The sequence below is a fragment of the Giraffa tippelskirchi genome, chromosome 11, assembly GCF_054371585.1.
Source record: "Giraffa tippelskirchi isolate mGirTip1 chromosome 11, T2T-mGirTip1v1.2.pri, whole genome shotgun sequence".
NCBI lineage: Eukaryota > Metazoa > Chordata > Mammalia > Artiodactyla > Giraffidae > Giraffa > Giraffa tippelskirchi.
The window spans coordinates 24,986,818-25,006,870 of record NC_137285.1 but is presented as its reverse complement, the minus strand read 5'-3'; the positions used below and the strand labels follow the sequence as shown (position 1 = coordinate 25,006,870).

Below are 20,053 nucleotides of genomic sequence, written 5' to 3'. Positions count from 1 at the left end.
CTGCCCCCTGTCACCAGGAAGCTGGCTCTCATAGGGCTTGTTGAGAGAATTGGTCCCCACCATCCCTGAAGACCCTGGATCTGATGGGGACTCCCGCGTGGTTGGGGAGAATCCATGTGCCAGGAGGACTCCCCCTCCTCCGAATAGCTTCAGCCTTAGGAGCAGCTGCAGAATCACAGCCCCACCCTCAGGTGACCAGCTTGTCACCAGGCTCCAGAGTTCACTCGGGTTCAGCCTCTGGCTGTGGCCCTGGGCGTGATGACCTCTGTGGGGGAGAGGAGGGTGTGAGCAGGCCCTCGCTTGCACACGCCCATCAAGACCCATGAGAGGCCAGCAGTGGAGAGGATGGTGAGGGGCAGCTGCTTTGAGGGCTCCCAAAAGGACACAGTTTCCAAGAATGTCTGTGAAAAGCGATTGTGAGTAGACTGTGGCCCTCAGTTGGGATGTGACCCGTGGTGCTGAGAAGGGCATGGGAGGAATCGCGGGCGTGACAGGTGTGGACGCCACATGAGCCAGTGCCTGGCTTTCTAGACCAGGTGTCAGATCCCGGGCCAGCTCTGTGAGCAGCAGATGTGTCCCAGGGCCCCCGAGAAGGCTCAGGAAGGAATGGCGTCCCCCGGGCTGGCCTGTGGGCAGCGTCCCCAGCATGAGGTCAGGCCACCAGAGAAAGAAGGGCAGAGTCAGCTGGCCGGAGGGACTGGAATTTTCCTAAGCCAGGCCTCCTGCCTTGAGGAATGTTGGGCAGCCAGCGGAGTGGCCCCTCCCCTAGAACCCCCCCTCAAGTGCCTCTGGAGAGGCTGCACAGCTGGTCCTGTGAAGCTGGGTGTGAGCATGTGGGCGAGTGTATATGCTGTATGTGAGCATTAAGGGGTGTGAGTGAATAAAGATGTATGTGAGTGGGAGAGTGTCCAGACATGTGCAAACAAGTGTTAGAGTGTGAGTACCTGGGAGTGTGCATATGTGTATGAACGCATGAGCACGTGCGTGTTAGAGTGTGAGCACACAGGATTGTGTATATGTGTGTGATTGCATGAGCATGTGTGCATATGTATGCAAACAAGTGTTGGCGTGTGTGAGTGTGCAAACATGTGAGTGTGTGTGAATGAATATGTGATTGTGTGAACATGTGGGCAAGCATGTGAGTGTGTGTATGTAAGTGCATGAGTGTGTGTAGGAGAGTGTGTATAAGGAGCACAGATTCAGGCCCCAGGCGATTTGGTCATGTAGCGTCTAACAGGGACAGCCACCCACACTTGGGGGAGTGCAGCATGGGACCCACATCATAAAGGCAGCCCCTAGCAGCCAGGCAGCGCTGAACCATTATTAAGCACCTATTTTGTGCCCAGCTCTCCCCTGGGCCTTGGGAAGCTCTGTGAGGAGGAAGCAGAGGAGCTAGTTTTCCTAATCCAGGAGGGTGGCATGTGGGAGTGGTCCTGATGAGGAATAAGTAACCACAGCAAAAAAGGCCAATACCACTATTTCCAGGAGCATCCTCCTGCCAGAAGCTGTGTTTCACACCGATACCACTTGAACCTGCTCACAGCCCACAGGTGGGTGGTGTTATCGTCCCTGCCTTACACACGACATGACTAAGCGTGCAAAGAGTTAGGAACCTGTCGCCCCAGCCACCCCACACCTGCCTTGCTCTGTGGAGAGGGCTGGAGTGTGCCAGGTGGGAACCCACAGCGCAGGTGACACAGCCAGGCAGAGATGGGCAGCTTGGGCCCCAGCTGGTGATGCTCCAGCTTCCACCTCCCCTGTAAGCCTCCTGCCCCCCACATTTCTAAACCCCAACTCGGGTGCCAACCCCCATCCCCTGCCCCAAGCCAACAAGTTCCATCTTGTGACTTTTATGTGAAAATGAGAAATACAGTTTGTCAACAGGCTGGAATTCCTTTCATCCCAGCCCCTGCTCCTTAATTGGGCTGGGGGAGTTTATTCCTTTGTGCATCTGGTGGGGTGGGGAGGCATGGTTCAAACTTCCTCCAGCCCAATGAAAACTAAGACTTTGGTTTTTGCCAAAACTTGTCGTGTGAGCCGCCAGGGATGATGCTTCCGGAAATCCATGATGCAGAAACTTTTGGGAAAAAAAATGAAAAAAAAAAAAAATCAAAGCAAAGTTTGGAGAAATGAGGCCAGGGGATTTTCCTCTGGTTTCTCCCTGCGAGCTGGGCTGAGGACTCCTCTCCAACGGCCTGCCCTGTAATCTTCTTGATTAGTTCTGCTGGAGGGCCGCAGGTCAACTGGAGAGGGGAGAGGAGGGGGAGGGGAAAGTGAGTCCAAAGGGGGTTTGCAGGGGGTGGGGGTGGGGTTGAATGTGGCAGAGACAGCCTTGGATGCCCATCTGGAGACCACCTTGACCCGGGATCCCAGTTTCTTGGGGTCCAAAGCTGTGTCTGCATGGGGGGTGGATAAGAATTCCTGCTTGTAGAGTCCTGAGGCTGCATCTGCTAATTGCCTTCCAGCTGGATCCTTATGGAAGGAGGGCTTTCTGCCGGCTGTGGGGCACTGAGCAGGGTCAAGGTAAGGAGGGGACAGGACCTTGTCTGCATCGGTCTGCTCTGGCTGCTGGACAAGCATCCACAAGCCTGGAGGCTTAAACAATGCAAGTCTGTTCTCATACAGCTCTGGGAGCCGGAAGTCTGATACCCATCTTGCCAAGCTAAAATTAAGATGTTGCATCAGAATGGCCATCATCACAATATCTACAAACAATAAATGCTGGAGAGGGTGTGGAGAAAAGGGAACCCTCCCACACTGTTGGTGGGAATGTAAGTTGGTACAGCCACTATGGAGAACAGTATGGAGGTTCCTTAAAAAACTAAAACTAAAAAAAAAAAAACAAAAAAAACCTAAAAATAGAGTTACCACAGGATCCAGCAATTCCACTCCTGGGTGTATATCCAGACAAAAGCCTAATCTGAAAAGATATATGCACCCCAATGCTCATAGCAGCACTGTTTACAATAGGCAAGACATGGAAATGACCTAAATGTCCATTGACAGACAAATGGATAAAGAAGATGTAGTACATATATAGAAGGGAATATTACTCAGCCATAAAAACAAATGAAATAATGCTATTTGCAGCAACATGGATGGACCTAGAGATTTTCCTACTGAGTGAAGTAAGTTGGATAGAGAAAGACAAATATCATATGATATCACTTACATGCAGAATCTAAAAAAAGGTACAAATGATCTTATTTACAAAAATGAAACAGAGTCACAAACATAGAAAACAAACTTTCAGTTACCAGAGGGTAAAGGGGGTAAAGAGGGTCGGGGAGGGGGTGGGATAAATTGGGAGACTGGGACTGATATATACACACTGTGTGTGTGTTAAATAAATAACTAATAAGGACCCACCGTAAAGCACAGGGAACTCTACTCAGTAGAGTTGTAATAACCTATTACTATATGGGAAAATAATCTTAAAAAGAGTGGATATATATATACGTATAACCAATTTACTTTGCTGTACACTTGAAACTAACACAATGTTGTAAATTAACTGTACTCCAATAACATTTTTTTTTAATAAAATAAAATCATGATGTGGACAGGGCTGTGTCCCTCCAGAAGACTATTATGGGGGAAAATGTGCTCTTGCCTCATCCAGCTCTGGAGGCCACTGCCAACATCTCTTGGCTCTCAAGCCCGTCCAGAAATAGCTCTGACCTCTTGCTTGTGTTATCACATCTGCCTCCTCTTCCCACCTTCTTGCCCATCTCATCATCTCCACCAGTGACTACCCTCTTGCAAGCCTACCATGCCAGCAATGCCTTCTTCCTGCCCCATAGTCAGAGATTCTGGGGATCAAGACATAAACATTTTTCAGGGGGACCTGGTCCCAGTGAATTTCAGATTCTTGATGTCCTGTCACAGAAAGAATTCATTGAGAGACAAAGTGATAGGTAACAAGTAGATTTATTTTAAAACACACCCCACGGACAGAGTGTGGGTCATCTCAGAAGGCGAGAAGCCCTGAAATATGATGTGGTTAGTTTTTATGGGCTGAGTAATTTCATAGGCTAATGAGTAGAAGGATTATTCCAATTATTTAGAGAAAGGAACAGAAATTTACAGGAAATGGGCCACCACTCACTTTTTGATCTTTGATGGCTGGCCTCAGAAATGTTGTGACAGTGGTAGGTGTGTAGCTTGTTGGTATGTTACAACGAGGGCTTCCCTGGTGGTTCAGCAGTAAAAAATCTGCTTGCCAATATAAGAGATGTGGGTTTGATCCCTGGGTTGGGAGGATCCCCTGGAGAAGGAAATGGCAACTGACTCCAGTATTCTTGCCTGGAAAACCCTATGGACAGAGGAGCCTGGCAGGTTGCAGTCCATGGGGTCTCAAAGAGTCGGACACATCTTAGCCACTAAAAAACAACAGCAATGTTACACTGAGTGTATAATGAGGCTCAAGGTCCACTGGAAGTTGAATCTTCCACCATCTTGGACCTAGTTGATTCTATCAGTTTATTTATTTATTTATTTTTGGCTGCCCTGAGTCTTCATTGCTGTGTGTGGGCTTCCTCTAGTTGTGGCTTAGTGGGGGCTACTCTCTAGTTTCGATGCACAGGCTTCTCATTGTGGTGGCTTCCCATATGCAGAGCACAGGCTCTAGGAACTTGGGTTTCGGTAGTTACGGTGTGTGGGCTTAGTTGCTCTGCAGCATGTGGAGCCTTCCCAGACCAGGGATCGAACCCATGTCCCCTGAAGTGACAGGTGGATTCTTATCTACTGTACCAGCAAGGAAGTGCCGATTCTAACCAATTTGTCGTATACTATAACCATGTTATTCTTTTAAAGGTTGTGCCCTGCCTTCTTTCCTCCTATTTCAGAATCACAGACTCAAAACCCAAACAGCCCACTAGAAAACCAAGTTTTTCTGTGTTTCCTGCATCCTACCACCAAGAACTTGTTCCCAGCCTGCTCCCTTAGCATGGTGATATGTCCTAGATTTCCAGCCTGGCCTGGGCGTCCCAGCCAAGGGAAGGCAGAGGTTAACGGGCCGGCCCTGACCCACCCTGCCAAGGTCCCCTCGCCCCTGCTGGAGCCAGGAGGCCTGTCTCTCAGAGTCTGACTGTCTTAGAGGAACTCATTCGCTGCTCAGAAATAATCCCAAACAAATGCTCTTCATCAAGGATCCTTCAATAAAAAACATCAACTGAACAAGAGGATCAGGCCTTTGAAATGTCAGCAGTGCAATTACTGGAGGTAAGGGGCCCCAGTTTTAATTGAAGCTGCCTGGAAAACAGCAGTTTTCTAGAGAATAAAATAAAAAAAATACAGGCACACAAACCGTAGGAAGCTGGGGGAGGGAAGGCACATCCAACCGATGCCCAAGTTCCTGCTCCCCCATCCCAGCGCTGGAGGTCTCAGTCCCCCAAGGGGTTCCTGGGAATTTCCACTTTTGCTCACGTTGAACCCACAACATAATTAGTTTGATGGGTAGCTTGCTCACCAGGCCTTCTGCCCCGAGGTGAACATTGCCTTGGCTTTTCTAGAACATTCTCCATAGTCATGGAGATCAGAGCTGGCCCAACTGGGAGGGTTCAACGGAGCCCCCCACCCCCACCCCCTCCTTCTCCTCAGCCTGGCATGAACTCACTTCCAGAAAAGACCTCCAGCATACATACCTCCAGGACCTCCAGGCCCTAAATGGGGTCCTGCCACGGCCTCAAACACTCCTGCAGGAAGGAAGGCTGCATTCTACCAGGACGAGTACTCAGTACTGAGTACTCAGTACTGACCAGAAGTCAGTACTTCTAAAATAAACCATGTGGTTATCTTACAAGCAGCACTCTGGTGCCTAGGACGTTACACCATGGGGGTGGGGGGTGGGGATAGGCAACACTTAAGCAGAATTCACCCTCTGTGTTATAAAGGGCAAATAGCTAATATTAAGGCCAAGATCGATAAGGCATTTTCTCGAGAAAATTGTCTTTACTTTTCTGAAGAAATCCTGACCGTCTGGATTGGCCACATTTACTTCAACTGTTACATTCTTTGAGTTCAGAATAATAAAAGATGGCACGGTCCTGAGGCCCCCAGGCTTCCTTTCTTAATAGACTGTGATGGAGTTCAGACAATGAGAGGCAGTGCTCTTTGCTGACCCCTGAGGGGTGAGGCTGGCCCCGACCTCCTCCCCCTCCTCCTGTGACCCCAGCATCTCAGGGTGAGTTTCCAGGGAAAGAAAAGAGCAGTGGCCAGCAGGGAACCCAGGGCCGAGGCCGGGCCTTTGCTTGGGGTCTGCAGCCCCCAAGAGGGCTCGGGGGCTCTGCCCCGCCTGGGGACCTGCCTGGCAGGGAGCCAGGAGCTGGGAGGGAGCCCCGGAGAGCACAGCTCAGTCTGGGCTCCCTGCCCTTTGAAGCGCACAAGCTTATCATCACCGCTTCACCCCTGCTGCTCACAAGAAAGGGGCCCGCAAGCAGCTCACACAAGGATGGACGTGTGAAGCTATGCACAGCTCCCTGGACCGGCGGCCGCCTCCTCTGTGGGAGGCCACAGCTCAGGCCACGACCTGCTTGGTCGGCACAGAAGGGCTGCTGATGGCAGGTGGCGATGGATGGACTAGGACACGGCCGGCTGCACCCAGGGGTGGACTTAGAGTTGATAACCTTTCATGCTGAGCTCGCTGGCACATATGGAGCTGAGTTAAGCCTGGACAAGCATTCCTCAGTATCCTCCTTCCTCCTTTGGGGGTTTTTCATTTAATAATGGCTTGTCTCCAAGAACCTCTGCATGAGATGCGCTAGCATCAGACATCCATTCATTCATTCACAGAGTATTCTTTGAGTCCCTCCTGTGTGCACACCAGAGGCTGTGTGAGGCTAAGGGATGGAGCTGAGCTCCCTAAAACCCCACCTGCAGGGACCTTCTCAGCTATGAGTTTAAAATCTGGTTCTGTCTCTGACTAGGTGTGTGAGCTGGAGAAAGTTGCTTTTTCCAAGTCCTAAAGGGACTTAGAAGATAGACAATCTTCTAAGACTACAGTGAAAATTAAAGAGGGAATGCTAGAAAAATGCTCACTTCATCCCTGGCACCGAGCTGGTAATTATAGCTATTATTATTATTATCATTGTCGTTATTATTAATTGCTGGTTTCGTTTACAAGACAGTATTTAAAGGCCATTTACAAGGTTTCTTTTCATTCTTTTTAATAACTGTGAGAAATGTGACTGGAAAGATAAGTGACTTTTACACAGTTCTATTATGGCCAGGTAAATATTACACACTTTTTATAGCACTAATAATTACACAGAGCCCAGTCAATCTTTCAGCAATTGAAATGTTTAAGACTTTATTCTTCTGTAGGCTTGTGTTGAGTTCCCCACGTTTACTACGGTCTATGATCTATGAGTGATAACTTACGGTTCATATCTTTGCTTAGAGTAACTGAAATAAAATCAGGACCATTTTATTTCCATTTAAATCCTTTTAAAACATTTAGGCAAATAACTAAGTTATCTAAATGGTTTTTAAAAGAGCAATCTGTAGGGGCTTCCCTGGTGGCTCAGTGATAAAGAATCCACTTGCCAATGCGGGAAACACGGGTTCGATCCTTGATTCGGGAGGATCCCACATGCCACAGAGCAACTAAGCCAGTGCGTCACAACTACTGAAGCCTGTGCGCCCTAAAGCCTGTGCTCCACAAGAGAAGCCACTGCAATGAGAAGCTTGCACACCGCAATGAAGAGTAGCCCCCGCTCGCCACAACTAGAGAAAAAGCCTGCGCAGCACTGAAAATCCAACACAGGCAAAAGTAAATAAATAAACAAATAAAATATACATATATTTATATATATATATATTCATGTATATACGTACGTGTGCATGCATGCTAAGTCGCTTCAGTCGTGTCTGACTCTTTGCAACTTTACTGACTGTAGCTCGCCAGGGTCCTCTGTCCATCAGGATTCTCCAGGCAAGAATACTGGAGTGGATTGCCATCCCCTCCTCCAGGAGATATTTCTGACCCAAGGATCGAACCTGTGTCCCTTATGACTCCTGCATTTTTTCTTTTGGCATGTACTATCTGCAATATCATTTTGCTTGTTGTTGTTCAGTCCCTAAGTCATGTTCAACTCTTTTGCAGCTCCATGGACTGTAGCCTGCCAGGCTCCTCTATCCGTGGGATTTCCTAGGCAAGAATACTGGAGTGGGTTGTCATTTCCTTTTCCAAGGGATCTTCCCAACCCAGGGATGGAACCAACGTCTCCTGCAGTGGCAGGCAGATTCTTTACCACTGAGCCATCAGGGAAACACAGTATTATTTACTTAAACTTAAAAAATCCAAAGTAAAACTTATTTATGATAACTCAAAAAAAAAATTGTCTGGCTTTCCATCTTGGCTTCATGCTAAGCAAAAATATCTGTGAAATGACCACTTGGAAATATTTTTCCTGTTAATAAAATGTACATAAATACAGTAGCCTTTATGTGCTAATGTCTACCTGCATTCCACCTAAAATCTCTGTGTGCCTGCAAAGGTACATATGTGTCACCACTAATTCCATTACACAGCATCACTACACTGGTGTGTAGTGGAATTAGCACAAGCTTTGAGCCCATGGACCTGGTATGGCCCCTGTTACCTGTGTGGCCCTGAGGTGGTGACTGAACCTCTCTGGCTTCAGCTTCCTCATCTTTCAAAGGCGTTATGGTGAGGGGCGGGGTTCAGATGGTAAAGAATCTCCCTGCAATACAGGAGACCGGGGTTCAATCCTTGGGTTGGGAAGATCCCCTGGAGAAGGGAATGGCTATCCGCTCCAGTATTCTTGCCTGGAGAATTCCATGGACAGAGGAGCCTGGTGGGCTACAGTCCATGGGCTCATAAAGAGTCGGACACGATGGAGCGACTAACACACACAGAGTGAGGGTGAAATGAGAAGCAGTCGTCCCCGGCACCTAGAAGCCCTTCTTTTTGTTTTTTTGGGGACCATATCACACAACTTGTGGGATGTTAGCTCCCTGACCAGCGATAGAACTCAGGCTGCCAACGAACGATTCCAGGTACTGCAACTAAGAACAGACACAGCCAAAAATAAAATTAATTAATTAATTAATTTTAAAAAGGTGAAACTTTCTATAGGATATAGATATAATATACATATATATGTGTGATGTGCATATTAATATGTAAATAAATGATATGCAAATTATATATTTGCATAGATATTCTATTTTTTTACCTCTATGGAGGAAAGTATGCATGTGAAACTATATATGCATGTGAAAGTATATATATATATATATATAGGGTATATACTGCCTGTATATGAAACTATGTATTATAGGTTATACAGGATATAATATTTATAAGGAAATATCTCCTACTTTCCTCCCCTGTAAAGTATATATATATGAAACTATATTGTAAAAAAACTACATTTGTAATTCCCTGGTAGCTCAGATGGTAAAGAATCCACCTGCAATGCAGGAGACCCAAGTTCGACCCCTGGGTTAGGAAGATCCCCTGGAGGAGGGCATGGCAACCCACTCCAGCATTCTTGCCTGGAGAATTCCATGGACAGAAGAGCCTGGTGGGCTACTGCCCAGAGGGCTGCAAAGAGTTGGATACTACTGAACAAGTAACACACAGCATAGGAGGTGTATATACATGAATGTAGGATTTCCTGTTTTCCTCCTTGAATCATGAGGGCAGGACTTGGTTTTGCCCACTGCTAAATCTACAGCATCTGAATCATGCCTTCTGTGCATCAAAAACTCAGTATTTGCTGAATGATTTATATTTATAACTAAGCTCTTCATTAGACTAGTTATAAGCATTTCAGTACAGTTTTACTTTTGAATACAATATGGGAGCCTTCATAATATTTTCTGAACTTTTGGTCTCTAAAGTCTTAATCTGGCTCTGTAAAAAGCATAGTATTTCCACGTACAGTAAGTTCCCTATATACAAATGAGTTCTGTTCCAAGAGCACATTTGTAAGTCCAATTTCAACAGTTAGCCTAGGTACCCAACTAACACAATCGGCTATAGAGTATTGTAGTATAATAGGTTTATAATACTTTTCACAGAAATAATACGTTAAAAAATACACACAAAAAATAAACTTTTAAAATCTTACAGTACGGTGCCTTGAAAAGTACAGCAGTACAGTGCAACCACAGATGCTTCCCACCAGTATTAACTACCCCATTGCTGCTTCTACGTTTGCTTCTGGACATCCTGGGCTTGAAATAAAGACACTGGAGACTCTACGTAGTGCTCAACAGTAAAGGAAACGAAAGCACAACAACTTGTGGAGGATGCAAGCACGAAACATGTGAAGTTACTTGTGTGACTGGCCATGTGAACACACAGTCACATCTTTGAAAGTCACAGCTTGAAGGTTCGTATATAACCTTCAAGGACTTACTGTGTATGTGTATGTGTATATTCTACATATATAAACATAGATGATACATAAATATAAAATATATAATATACATGTATATACATATACAAAGAGAATCCATATACCATCATCACTTTAAATGTGTAAAATTCAGTGGTTTCCACTATATTCACAGGGTTTCCCTTGTGGCTCAGCTGGTAAAGAATCTGCCTGCAATGTGGGAGACCTGGTTTCGATCCCTGGGTTGGGAAGATCCCCTGGAGAAGGGAAAGGCTACCCACTCCAGTATTCTGGCCTGGAGAATTCCATGGACTGTGCAGGCTATGGGGTCACAAAGAGTCAGACACGACTGAGCAACTTTCACTTTCATTTCTTTTCACCATATTCACAGAATTATCCAACCATCACCACTGTCTCATGGTTAGAACACGGCTATCGCCCCCAAAAGAAAGCCCCTACCCAGGAACGGTAACTCCCCCACCCCAGCCCTTGGCAACCACTATTTCATTTCTGCCCCTGTGGATTCACCTATTCTGGATACTTCATGTAAATGGACTCATGCAACGATAGCCTTCCCTCACTGAGTGCAAGGTTTTCGAAGTTCAAGGTGCGCGGTACCTTGGCATAGGTGCTTTGTCCCTTTTCATGGCGGAGTCACCTTCCATTGTGTGTGTCGGGTCGTCAGTGAAGGGACTCTGGGGTTGTTCCCACATTTGGGCCGTTGCAAGTGATGCTGCTTTTAGCGTTCATGTACACGTGCCGACGTGTGGCTTCATTTCTCTCGGATCCAACTAGTGGCACTGCTGAGTCACGTGGCCCCTCTGTTTAACGTTTGAGGAACTGCCAGCTTGTTTCCACAGTGAGCGCCCTCCATCACGGTAACCACTGGTCTGCATGGATCTGACAGACACTGCTGAAAAGGAGTCAGAGTCGTCCTGCATGCCCAGGGCCTGAACGGACAGACTCCATCCTTTCTGGACAAAAACCCTTCCTCCCTCAGCTGGTGACTGACAGCTCGCCATCGTCCCCTCCCAGTGACTGCCCTGCAATCTCCAGGCTACAGAGAACTCCTGGCCCAAGATCACACTGCTCCACAGGGCCAGCAGGCATCTGGTGACCAGTACATGCCAGGGCCTGCGGGCATGTCCTGTGCCCCTGTGTGGGACAACCTCTAGGGCCATCCCAGCCACAGGGCTCTTGAGGGGTGGCGCAGGCTCCACGTGACAGGACGACAGCTCAGCTCGCCTCCGGCCTCCCCCCATTCTGGTGCTGTCTTCCCACAGAGCTGCTGTCCACGCACCTTCTACTGTGAAACGCATTGCCCCTACAGCCATCATTTGATTTCATATCCTGTGGTTCTGGACCATCTGGCCAGTTCTTTTTGGGGCCAATCACAGAATGAGTGAGTGGAATATTGATGGATCCATCTAGTGGGACTAAATGATCAAGGAGGGTGAGTAAGGCTGGACATTATTCAGCTTCCTGACCCCGGCCCCAGGTACAATGCAGGCCCTGTATCAGTGTGTCTGCTGAGCTGAATGATGAAATTCCTGAACTCTTCACACTCAGCATCACCTAGACCATAGACAGCCCATTTCTGAAACATTTACTCTCCAGAAAGATTGACATCCTTTCAACTTTCTGTAATTCTCATTCCTAATGTGTAAAGTAGGGGGAAATAATAGGCCCTCCCTCGGAGAAGGGAGGAACTTCTTCATTCGACTCTAGGAGTCAGTCAGTGTTCAGTCAGTGCCTGGGATATAGCAAGGCACTATGAATATTCTGTTACTCTTTCCAAATCGAGGTCCATCCTTAAGAGTTCATTTTTATGAAAATTCCTAAGCTGGGCTTTGTGTACCCAACAGAGAGATGCTCCACGTCCAAGTAAATTTCAGCTCACTTGCTCAGCCTTTCCTCCTAAAGAGGGCTCACTGCTTGTGATACATCTCACGGCACGGTCGACAGGATTAAATAGATTGGAAAAGACTGCATGTGCAACAGGCCTGGCACATAGTAATTGCTGAATACATCTTAGTACTATTATCACTATTTATAACTCTCCGTTTGATTTCTCTCTCTTATCTTTGCTCAGCACTGCTAAGATCTACCAGTGTATCTGATCTCCAAAAGTTTACAAAGGCTTGGGAAAGTAAAACTTGAAGGGCCATGAGGCCGAGAGAAAACACACGTGGTTAACTGTCCATTAATCTCTGTCAGTCTGTAGATGCAGACCTCAGACATGGGGAGGAAGGAAGAGACTATTTTCTCTTAGCCACATGTTTTATATTAGAGATCTAGTAACTAATAAAAGTGCTCCCTAGATGGGGGAGAAGGAGGAGTGTCATTCAGCTGATAGGTAAATACAAGCAAATATTTTAAAAAATCAGATCTGCTATTGAACTCCAGACAATGTTAAAGACCCAAAACTATGCTGTATTTCCTTTTATTTCACTGTCTGTGTTCACGGGGAGAATTTAACATGGAGGAAATGTAATTGAGAAACAGAGGCCACTAATGATCTTTCCTGACATAACGATAAACATCACAGTTTATTCTAAATTAATGACCCAAAGTTGACTTTTTTTCCTTCTCCTTTTAGATTTACTGATAACTGTGGTGATGGTGGGAATGAACATCAGATGCCTTAGTTATAGAACACAGTCAAGGACAGGTCTGGTGCTGGTTTTGGGATGAGGTAGATGATCCTCATGTTTGCAGCCAACCTGAAAATGCATTTTAAAAGATGTGCTACATGCATCGAACATGGAATGGTGTTCTGTTTCACATATGATAATATACATGTTTCAATGCTATTCTCCCAGAACGTCCCACCCTCACCTTCTCCCTCAGAGTCCATAAAATTCAGGGCCGGGGCAATGGGATGATCCAGAAGGATGGGATGGGGAGGGAGGTGGGTGGGGGGTCCAGGAAGGGGAACACATGTAAACCCATGGCTGATTCATGTCAATGTATGGCAAAAACTATTACAATATTGTAAAGTAATTAGCCCCCAACTAAAATAAATAAATTTATTAAAAAAAAATAAAAAATAAAAATAAAAGATGTGCTAATGCTGACCTGAATCGCTGGAAAGATATGGTAAATTAAATTAGGAAAATATCAATAGTAGAAATTAGATAGTAGGTGCACAGATATGTTGTGTGAGTTTTTTGATGTTTCTGTACATTTAATATTTCTGTCATAGAATGTTGGGTGTGAAAGTTCTGGAGCAGTAACCACATCTTCTCTTAATAATTTGTTGTAACAAATTCCCACCACTCACCTGGCTGGATAAATCAGCAAGTTTTGTAAACACCAAGTCATGGGGATGCATGTGGCAAGGTTTTGGAACAGAAGATTAAATTTAGAAGGTTGCATACTGCCCTGTTTAGGGGTGGAGGATACTGATGTCTGCAGCTTACTCTAAAGTGTATCCAAAAGATCAGCTGAATGGAAGGAGAGATGGCTGCACTCCTAGAGTCGAATGAGAGGGAGTGCTGTTGTGGGTGTTTTAATTTTGCTGATATTGACGTTAAGTCATAGAGAGAGGAGAAGAAAGTCTACCAGCCTACCATGGTGATTAAGGAGTCAGGAGCACAGACTCGGGTTTTCATCTTGACCTTCCTATCTGTATATGCGAGCACATGTCTTAAAATTTATGTGTGTGTGTACAAATGTGTTTGGTCCCCTTTATTAAAGTAGATATATATAAGTATCCATATAAATATATATATATATATATCTACATTATGCACATATGTTCTGTTTCCCCTCCTTAAATGGGAACATTCTATTTCTGCAGTTCTGCACCTTGGATCTTAACCATACATTTCCGGTAATGGTCCTTATTCTTTTGAATGCCTGCACGTATCACCCTGTGTGGATGGAGCCCCATTTATGCTATCATGTTGCAACTCATGTAGGTTGCTTCCAGTCTTTGGCTATGAGAAATATGCCACATGGATGTCATTCACAGAGGGGAAAATCTAAGACAGGGTCCTCTTTCAGGGTCAAATGGTGTGCACATTTCAAAACTGTGATGGTTTCAGCCTAACTGCACTCACTATGGGTGGCAGCATGGCTCAGATGATAAAGAATCTGCCTGTAAGGCGGGAGACCAAGGTTTGATCCCTGGGTCTGGAAAATCCCCTGGAGAAGGGAAAGGCTACCCACTCCAGTGTTCTTTTCTGCAGAATTCCATGGATAAAGAAGCCTGGAGGGCTACAGTCTATGGGGTCGCAAAGAGTGGCACACAGCTGAACAACTAACTCATACATGAGTTGCAGCACTAATGGACACATCCATCAGTGATGTGTGAGAGCAGGCAAGATTTTGACTGGTTGCCCAAGAGATCCTGGTACACAGAAAAGTTTGAGAGCTGTGACTTTTGGGGCCTGAGGAAAATGATTCTCTTTGAACCTCATAGTATTTATTTTTACCAAAGTCAACAAAAAAACAGTTAGAGCCATCAGAAACAAAGAATGGAAACTTTACTGGGAAAATCCAAGAAGACAGATGCCTCCAGACTGGTTGGACCTCGGACCAGGATTGCTATGGGGATGTTTGTGTCCTAGTCTTATCTCAGTGGTACCCAGGCGTGTCGCCTGCAGTTCAGACCTGAGCCTCATCACTTCTTTGTCCATGTGATGGCAAAGCCACTCACTTCTCTCCTGTTTTCAAGTCTTCAAGTCAGACTGAGCTGACAATCTCTTAGTTCCATTTCCTGATTCCCAGAGGAGGAATTGTGGTCCAGCTTAGGTAAAACATTCCTTCCTGGTTCCATCAGCAGTTGTCTAGATGACAACTCATATTATCCCAACACGATTATTGATCACGTGCTGCTGCATCCATATGGTTGAGGGATCTGTTGCAAGGAAGAGGGAGGGCTGGATAGACATTGCTGTTGGCAGTGTGCTTCACATTTATTTTCTCCATATTACCTGAAAAACCTGTAAAATAGGATAATTATAGGTTTTCCTGAGAGTACTTGGCATTGAGGCTGGCATACGGTAAATATTCAAAACTGAGAGCAATTATTCATCAGAGCTCAGAGAACCTTTTGATTAAAATAGTATAATCAACACTTGTATACAATTGCCTCATGAACGTAGAATATTCCAGTTATCTATTACTGAACAAATAGCTACTCCCAGAGTCTAGTGGTTAAAAAAGAAACAACAAGCATTTGTTTTGCTCATGACTTTGCAGTTTGAGTGGAAGATGGTTGGACTGAATTGTCTCAGCTCTACATACTATTGGCTGTCACAACTCAACCAGGGCTGGAGAATCCATTTCCAAGAGACTCACTCACCCTCTATGGGTGGAACGTGGTCTTGGCTATTGACTGGAAGCTCTACAGGGCTTGTTGGCTACAGGTCTCTCTGCAAAAGTTTATTGAGCTTCCTCAGAGCATGGTGGTCTTGTGGTAGATTGACCTATAAGGTGGCTGGCTTCCTCCAGAGTGAGTGTTCCAAGTTGCAAGGCTTCCTACCACGAAGTCCTAGAAGTCTCATTATTTCTACCATATTTATGGATTAAGCCAATCAATAAGGCTAGCTTATATTCAAGAGAAAGTGACTTTAATTCCATCACTCAATGGGAGGAGTAGCAAAGAATTTTCAGTCATCTCTTATCTATCCCACATGGACCAAGAAGTGATGCGAGTGCTAGGCTATAGTCTTTCTGCATTTGGGCACTAATTTAAGTCAATGCATTTTGAAACCTTCCTATCTTCCATGCATCAATGTAAAAATCGGTCCCTGCCTTCAGAAGCTTAGGTAATTGGGGAGACAAAGCATACCCACTTGACAAGATCTTTTGTTGCACACGCTATCAGTTCAGTTCAGTTCAGTCACTCAGTTTTGTCTGACTCTTTGCAACTTCATGGACTGCAGCATGCCAGGCTTCCCTGTCCATCAACAACTCCCAGAGCTTGTTCAAACTCATGTCCATCAAGTCTGTGATGCCATCCAACCATCTCATCCTCTGTCATCCTCTTCTCTTCCTGCCTTCAATCATTCCCAGCATCCGGATCTTTTCTAATGAGTCAGTTCTTTGAATCAGGTGGCCAAAGTATTGGAGTTTCAGCTTCAGCATCCGTTCTTCCAATGAATATTCAGGACTGATTTCCTTTAGGATGAACTGGTTGGATCTCCTTTCTGTTCAAGGGACTCTCAAGAGTCTTCTCCAACACCACAGTTTAAAAGCATCAATTCTTCAGTGCTCAGCTTTCTTTATAGCCCAACTCACATCCATACATGACAACTGGAAAAACCAAAGCTTTGACTAGATGGACTTTGTTGGTGTGTGAGATGACTGCAAGTGTGCAGTAGTCTGAACATTCTTTGGCCTTGTCTTTCTTTGGAATTGGAATGAAAACTGACCTTTTCCAGTCCTGTAGCCATTGTTGAGTTTTCCAAATTTGCTGGCATACTGACTGCAGCACTGTAACATCATCTTTTAGGATTCGAAATAGCTCCACTGAAATTCCATCACCTCCACTAACTTTGTTCAGAGTGATGCTTCCTAAGACCCACTTGACTTCGCATTCCAGGATGTCTGGCTCTAGGTGCACATGATATAAGTGCAGATTAATCTGGACCAGAAGTGCAGAGCCAGAAGGCAGAGATTTTCAGCGTCAGAGTGCATTCAGGAAGTACAGAGCAGGTCTCTTAAAAATAAGGAGTTCCTGGGTCCCACAGTTGAAGTTTTCCTTCTGTAGATATGGGGAGTGGGTCCATACAGCTTCACTGAACAAATTATTTATCTTTTTGAAAAGGTCATGTATATTTAGCATGAAGATTCATCAGGACCAGAAAATATAGAATGAAAAGTAAGCTTCCCTCTTACTCGCCCCTGATCCTCACTAGTGAGCTCCCATTCTCAGAACATACATGCATGATTTTAAATAGTAGATATGAGCATATGCAAGTCTGTGTCTATAAAACATTTGTGTGCATAACCAATGTATATAAATATGTTTGGTCTTCTTTGTGAGAGCAGATATACGTGTCCATATGTATATATCTGTATCTGCACATAAATACATGCACATATATTCTATTTCCCTCCTCAAATGGCAACATTCTATTTCTGTAGTTCCCCACCTTGGATCTTTCATGTAACCATACATTTCTGGGAATGTTCCTTTCTCTTTTGAATGCCTGTACCATACTGCCCTGTGTGGATGGATCACTTATGTTATTATGCCACAGGCAATGTAGGTTGCTTCCAGTCTTTGACTATGAGAAATATGCCACATGGATGTCATTCACACACGGGCAAGTCTTCCTAAGACAGGGTCCTCTTTCAGGGTCAAATATATGTGCATATTAAAATTGTAATCGTTTCAGATTAATTGCGCTCCCTATGGCTTGCAGCCTTAATGGACACTTCCATCAGTGATGTGGGAGAGTAAACAAGACTTTATTTTTTTGATTGACATATAATTGATTTACAATGTTGTGTTAGTTTCAGGTATACAGCAAAGTGATTTCAGTTATACATACATCTATATCTATTAGTTTCTCTTTCTTTTTCAGGTTCTTTTCCCTTATAGGTTATTACAAAATATTGAGCAGAGCTCCCTGTGCTCTACAGTAGGACCATGTTGGTTATCTTTTTATAAATAGCAGTGTGTATATGTCAGTAAGATTTTTAACCAGCTGCCTGGGAGATCCTGAGGCATAGAAAAGTTTGAGAGCTGTGATGCTTAGGACAAAGTACTGCTGTCAGCTTGTGAAAGTCATAGCCGAGGAAAAGTAGAGAAGGCTGCTTTGCAGGTAGGTGGTGAAGAAAGCGAGGTGATAGGCTAGCACAGTCGAGTAGGGAGGACCAGCTCTGTGATGTCACACGTGATCCAAGAAAAACGTTTCTGTTCGCTTTCCCAGGACGAGGGCTTCGGCGTGGGCGTGAGGTGGGGTTGCCCAGGGATTCGCCCACCTGTCGGGACACCCCTCCCTCTAAGCGGAGCAGCCAGGACCACAGTGCCCTTTTCATCTTTGGATCGTTCCAGCCACTGAGCTGCTTCAGTGTCGCCAGAACAAAAACAAGGGTTCATAGCGGTTTCAACTGCCTGCCAGGGACAGACCAGGGCTTTGTTCAAAGTCACAGGTGGCACATCCCAGGGGGAAGTGACTACCACTCTTTTAGACTAAAAAAGATGTCTTTTATTTTCAGATGAAATGCTGTGATATCTGGACTTGGCTTCAAAATAACCCATGGGGTTGATGGAGTGAGAAGGGGTAGAGATAACATGAGGTTGAACTTCAGCTGCTGATCACAGATGCTGTATGATACAGACAAGGATTCATTATATTCCTATATATATACACACATACACACATACATACATATGGGCTTCCCAGGTGACACAGTGGTAAAGAATCCGCCTGCCAGTGCATGAGACACAGGAGACATGGCTTCAATCCCTGGGACAGGAAGATCCCCTGGAGTAGGAAGTGGCAACCCATTTCAGTATTCTTGCCTGGAAAATTCCGTGGACAGAGGAGCCTGGCAGGCAACAGTCCATGGGGTCGCAAAAGAGTCAGACATGACTGAGTATGTGTGTGTGTATATATATATAATAATTTCCTATATATATTATAATTTCTTATAATAAAAGACTTCAATCATATTTTTGGTTAAGATACAGAGATGACGAAATGTACTCAGATGCCTTCATCTAGTTCATAAAAACATTTCAGCAGCAGCTGCAAATTTAAAGGACTCACATCCAACAGAGTTGAAAGCTCCTTTTCCATGCCATGGGTCCCCCCCAATTTGCAGAATCCTCCCCCCTCTTTCATCTCCAAAAGACAAAAATTTGAAAAAACTCTCCTGACAGTCTCCAGATCTCTTGAATTGGCTATAAAATATTTCAAGGTCTCAGAGTAATTTAATGCCCTATGAAAGTAAAATAAATTGTGTACAAATAATTCAATAAGCTCAGGGAAGTGGGGAAAACAAACATTAAGCATTTCACAGATGGCACCTCCAGGCAGTTTATCAAAGCAAGTTTCATAATTTAACAAAATCATCTTGGCATCACATACAAAAGCCCTCCTGTTTGATCCCTTAATAACACTGCTTAGCACTTTCTGGGGAACTGGCTTCTAGTGCCCGCGCTGTTTCCAAGCATTAGCTAATCAATCATCAAAAGATATTTTCCACGCAGGCAGGCAGGACTCGGAATGCTCACTTGATCCCCACGGAAGCAGCCATGGAGGCTAAGAGGATTTTTCAAGGTCACATGGGGGTCGGAGGTCACAGCTGGGGTTGCAGCTAATGAGTTTCTGGTTTCTTCCGTGCTCCCGACAGCGCCTCTGTGCCTCTTCTCCTCTTCTGCATTCCACACGTGGCCCCTCCAGCAGGTCCCCGAATTGCTGGCTGGAAGCCTTCTCCAGCCCCGGGCTGGGGTCTTGGCTCAACTGATCCTTCATCTGGGACACCTGCCTGCCCATTGTGACAGATGGATGGAGTCATCCTGATCTCCCCTGCCCAGGATCTATCCGGAAGTGAACTGTGTGTATTTTCTCTGGAGAACAGAAAGATTTGCTTTTGGCAAAATTTGAAGGAGCCCTTCACTTGACTTTTGATCAGCTGCTCCCATTTGCTTCAGGTTGATGATGCTACAGAAAGGCTTCAAAGTAAAAGAAAGATGGGAAATACGTGTGGATCTTCCC

General features: G+C 45.3%; 1 long non-coding RNA gene across 1 annotated transcript; it reads right to left on the bottom strand.

The window, feature by feature from the left end:
* Positions 1-14,834: 14,834 nt before the first annotated feature.
* On the bottom strand, positions 14,835-19,812 carry LOC145526336 (uncharacterized). Its single transcript, XR_014068859.1, has 2 exons — positions 19,570-19,812; positions 14,835-15,319 (listed from the first exon to the last, which is right to left on the bottom strand). It is a non-coding gene; the product is annotated as an uncharacterized LOC145526336 (long non-coding RNA).
* Between the last annotated feature and the right edge of the window lie 241 nt (positions 19,813-20,053).